This window comes from Pinus tabuliformis, chromosome 3_2, assembly GCF_031772625.1.
Source record: "Pinus tabuliformis cultivar Carrire ecotype Pingquan chromosome 3_2, CPIR1, whole genome shotgun sequence".
NCBI lineage: Eukaryota > Viridiplantae > Streptophyta > Pinopsida > Pinales > Pinaceae > Pinus > Pinus tabuliformis.
The window spans coordinates 643,155,528-643,161,287 of NC_142302.1; positions in this window are offsets into that span (position 1 = coordinate 643,155,528).

The following is a 5,760-nucleotide window of genomic DNA, read 5'->3' on the forward strand; positions in this document are numbered from 1 at the left end:
CATCAATCTTTATGGCCCATACCAAAACAAGGTGGATTTTTGGGATAGATTCTTTTCAAAAATATTTGGTCAATTCAAATTCACTAATTATTGGCGGGGATCTCAACTTTTCCCTATGCGTTTCTGAGCTCTAGGGTTAGAGGGCTAAACTGGATCCTCTAGCCAATTTCTTTACTCGTAAGTTGTTATCCTCCAAGTTAGTAGATATCAAACCGATGAAGCTCAAGGCGACTTGGAGAAACTGTCGAACAGACGATGATTGCATTACAAAAAGAACTGATCTTTTTTTTTTTTTGAAAACTTACTTGAGCGTTTCCATCTGATCAAACAATGGGTTGGTAGTGGGGGGGAGTCTAATCACTCCCCAATTTTTAAGGAAGTCAAAGGGATAGATGACAAGCCAACAAGCCCTTCCAAAATGAACTCCCATTTGTTAAAAGCAGAGGAATTTGTTTCTCCTGTAAATAAGCACTAGAAAAGTTATGACCTCCATGTGGGAACTTCTACAGCAAGCCAGTTTGAAACCAACCTCAAACTCACAAAAAGTCTTTCTAAAGAATGGGCCTTCAAAAAAGGACAGGTTGAGGATCTTGAACTTCAAAAAGTAGAGAAGGAGCTACTCTCATTATCAAATAAAGGGGATGAAGGATTCACCAATTCTTATTCAAGGGAGGCAGTGTTTCGGGTTGACGGTACGTGAATATCACTCATAGAAGTGAAGGAAGTAGCTTGGAGACTTAAAAGCAAGGAAATTTGGTTGAAGAGTGGCAATGAAAATACAAAATTCTTCCAAGATTTTGTCAATGGTTGCAATTATTTCAACAATATCTAGTCCTTGGAGGATCGGGATGGGAATGAACTCTCAAGCTTCAAAGAGTTGGCCGATCTTGGAAAGAATCATTTTCATGAACTTTTCAAAGCACCCAAAGGAGTCTCTCTTGCAGAGATAATTCGAGTAGAACAAGCCTTCCCAAGTTTTGTCGAGGAGGAGGATAACAATTACTTGTGAAGGAGGTATCAGACGCAGAACTCAAATCGGTTCTTCACTCCTTTCAAGGGATAAAACCCCAAGCCCTGATGGATGGTTAGTTAAAAAATTTTCTGGAACTCTTCTAGGCTTTAATTCCTATCTCTCTGTGCAATTGCATCTATAAAGTCATTGCAAAAGTTATAACCATGATACTGAAGCCCATTTTATCCAAATCCATCTCTAAGACGTAATTTGGCTTCCTATAAGGTCCTCAAAATCATGAAGCAATTGGCGTGGTACAGGAAGGCATACATAGAATTAAAATGCATAAGATGAAAGAGGTTATCCTCAAGATAAACCTCTCAAAATCCTACGACAGGGCCAATTGGTTATATATCAAGCTCCTTTTAACTCACATAGGCTTTTGTCCAAACTCTGTGTTAAGATAATGAGTTGTCTTCAATATGTGTCTTTCGCAGTTCTTATAAATGGCTCTGCATCCCCCTTTTTCCACACTCATAGGGGCCTTAGGCAAGGATGTCTACTTTCTCCTCTCCTCTCCATGTTGGTGGCAAAAGGATTAAGCATACTAATAGAAGAAACAAATAGGAGAGGTGAGATCAATGGTTAAATCATCGCTCAAGCTTTAGCTGTTACTCATCTACTTTTTGTAGATGAGATCTTATTTTTTGTAATGGATCCTTTTGAGATGTAAATGAGATTCTTGAAATTCTACCTATATTTGGGAAATCCACTAGAATGATTATAAATGACAAGAAATCCACCATCCCTTTTCACAACCTGAATGATAGGGAAAACTAGTACTTCAGGTAGAACTTCTCATTCGATCATAAATTTCCAGCTGAAGGTCTAAAATATTTAGGCTTCCATCTCAAACCAAATAGCTACAACAAAGAGGATTGGAATTGGCTTTTAGCTAAACTATGTTGTTGTTTCAGGTGGTTATCCAGAGCAAGAAGGCTAGTCTTGCTAAAATACATTTTAGAGGCAACTCTAGTTTACTGGATGTCTCTAGCTTGGATACCCAAATGTATCTTGGAAAAAGCAAGAAGACTCTACTTTAGGTTCCTATGGGTTGGCCATAAAGAACAATATGTTCTTCCTTCGGTGAAGTGGAATTGGATGGCAACACCAAAATCTCTCAAAAGGTGGGGGCTAAAATATATTTTTCTTTTCTCAAAATCCTTGGTTGCAAAATGTGGTTGGCGACTTCTATCATCCCATAGCCTTTGGACTATAGTTGTCACGCATAAGTATGTCACTCCAATTACACTCGAAGACTAGATTAGAAGAGTAGAAAAGACTTGGACAAACATCTCTGTCATTTGGAGGGCCACTTTGAACCAGGGTTGCGAGGGAGTGCCCCCCCCTCACGACCTTGCTCCCAATTCGAGGGAGCAATTTCATGAGCACGCTCCCGGAAAAAAAAAAAAGGCTCCCTGGTTTTTCGGGAGCATTTAGTCTTTTTTGCAAATATTTTTTTCAGTAATATTCAAAATGCAATTTGATATGCGATTCATGGTAATGTTAAATTCTTAAAGTAAAAGTGACATTCTCCTTAATTTTCATTTTCATCCTTTTACTTAAATTTCTAACATTACCATGAAATGACTCGGAATGTTTGAGAGTGGTTCCGACCTCATTGGATTTCGTATGGAGAAAGTAGAATTTTAGATTTCATTCAAAATCCAGTAGACTTATCAATTTTTCAGGATTTCAGGATTGGGGGGATTACATTGTTTCCATGGGATTTTGTCATGTATTAGTGTATGGAACTCGTATTTGATCAAGAGCACCAATCCCTCTATGTACCTTGATGTTAGTGACATTGGTTTTTGAACTCTTCTATCAGGACCCTCCTAAAAATGCACGCATCACAAAAACAAAATCTTGACTTGACATGCTATGCTTTTTCTATCTTATGTAAATGCTTAAAGGGTGATATTAATGACAAAGGTCCCTATACAGATCCGAAGGTAATGACAAACATACCTCTGGATATTAGTGCTTAGAGGGTGATATTAATGACAAAGATCCTGATTTTCCAACAAGACTAAAAAATTAGACATTTTTCGTGGCGGCAAGAGGCCCAAGCATTAGCAATAGAAAATAGATTTACTTATCTTGTCTAGTTTCTAGTAGTTTTTATAACTATTGACTCTTTCATATTTATTAGGATATTTTTTGTAAACAATATATTACAATTTAAGTTTGAAGTTGGCAATTATAACTCATTAGTAATGAATTATGAATATGATGCTTTGTGAAAGTTGAAAGTTGTTTCATTTCATTTCATTTTATAACATTTCAATTTTCATTTCATGTTAGATATTATTTGTTGTAATGGTTACACTTAGCTTACAAGTACAACTTTGGTGATCAATGATGATAAATGTTATATTTTGAATTTTGAAAGCTTGAAACTTTAATATTGATGAATCATGAGACTCAAAATGTTGTATGTTACTATGTTACTAACTTGTGGATGTGGTTGATGAAGATTATAACTTCTAGATGATTGTTGTTATATGGTTCAATCTATGTTTTTTATGTTTTTTTATATTTAATTCATCATTCTACATGCTTTTGTTGACATATATGCATCAAAATATAAAAAACATAAAAAATATATATTATATAAAAAACGCTCCCGAAATCGCTCCCAAACTAGGAGCTTCTGAAAATGTCGCTCCCGCTCCCAAGTAACCTTGCTTTGAACTCCTTCGACCTCATAGGCTTGGGTCTGGCTTGGTTTGTTGGCAACAAAAGCACAGTAAGTATAGGGGTTGACCCCTAGCTAGGTAGTAGTAGGGAGAGACACATCTTCTCACAAGCTCTTATTTAATTCTTAAGAGACTCAGATATTTTAAAGCTATCACATCTGGAAAATCCTGCAAATTCATCGATTTGGAGGGAAGGATGGAAGTCTGCAGTGCAACTTCAAATTAAGGAATCCTAATAGGAAGACTGGTCAAGATATTTGGAGGCGCTCCAAGATAGCCATATTAGACTAACAGATAGGGAAGAAGAATTGGTTTGGATATTCTCCCCTTTTGGATCATATTCTCTAATGCTAGATTATATTTGACTAAACATAGATAGAGCTATGGAAGAACCAAAATGGTGGTGGAAATAAGTGTGGCAAGCTAAATGCCCAGCTAAATCTCGCATTTTTATGTGGTGTGTGCTAGAAAATAGGGTTCCAACTTGGGATATTATGCAACGAAGATTTAAAATAGGTTGAGGGTTGTGTTAGTTGTGTAAAATGCATGAAGAATCAATTACCCATCTTCTTCTAAGGTGCACATTTACTATTCAAATTTGGAACAATTATCGCTCGACCCTCAAACGGGCATGCATCTAGAATGGCATCTTCATAGAGGAGGCATGGAGATCTTGGTGCCCTTCTCCAACAACTAGAATTTTTCGAGCCTTGTCATTAATCAAGTGTTGGGGACTCTGCCTAGCTCAAAACAAAGCACTCTTTTAGGACTTATCATATTTTCCTCTATGTGTGGTTGGGTAAGGCCTTGCAACCCTATCTCATTATCCACAAACCAAAGAACTCTCCCATCCCTGGTGTGTCAAAACAGAGGAGCCTGATAAATCAACCCCGTGGGTATAATTTGACAGGGCATCACAAGAAGAAAATATGAAAAGTGGAGGTGGAGTTATCTTATATCTCTCTAAGAAACATTTCTATAAAATTAAAATGGGTTTTGGCAAGAGATCTAATAATGGAGCAAAACTTTTGGCATGCAAATATTTGTTGCGATTTGCAAAAGAGAAAGGATGCAATAAAATTCAAGTTTTTGGTGACTCTCTTCTAGTGATTAATTGGATCAATGGTGCACAACTATGTAGAAATATTTTTCTTGCCCCAATTTTAGATGAGGTTTTGAGGATAAAATCAACATTTGACAATGTTTTATGTGCACATGTTTTCAGGGAAAGGAACACTCAAGTGGATTGCTTATCGAGTTAGCTCTTGAGTTGTATCTATGGCATATTTTTTAGCAGCAAAACACAAATCTTTTGAATATTATCATAGGTCCTTTATAAAGGGAAGTAGACTTGTCAAATCTATGAGCTCCTAATTATTTGTTCTCTCCTTTCTTTTTTGTTACAATTTCTATCTCTTGATAGTGATACAATACATTTTTTGAACAATTTTTAAAGGTGATGTTCCACATTACATCTTCTATATTATACAGACTCTGAACATGTAATGACAGGGAAGTGATAAACACTTCTTCACAAGGCTTAGTCAATTTGATAGATCCACAAAGATCTCATTTAGAATACATAGTGATGTGTATATGCAAAATGTAATTTTGTACCATTCCAAAAAATTAAACAAAATTACACTTTTTTTAGGAGGAAGAAAAAATTGATCCATGTCTAAATGCAAATTCTTTATGGAAAATCTTGGTTAGTTTTTGCATGTTAAATATTTCTTCCTTGAAATACATAGGATAACTCCTAGTGTGCATCTCCTATTTAATTTCTCCCCTCATGGAAAATATAGTTAGGGTTTTATTAAGTGGAAAAAATAGTTTCCCCCTAACTCCAATCATTTGTCACTTATCTCTTAAAGTTGCCCTAAAAATCCATTACCCAATTAGGATTAGGCACTAACAAAATTTTGTGCTGACCAAAATGTTGAAAAACTATATATTTCTCTTCCTTTTTATTTTCCTAGACCTTTAAGGCAAATCGCTAGGGTTTTCTCCTAGGGCCGAATTGATTTAGGGCATTGTGGATGAGTG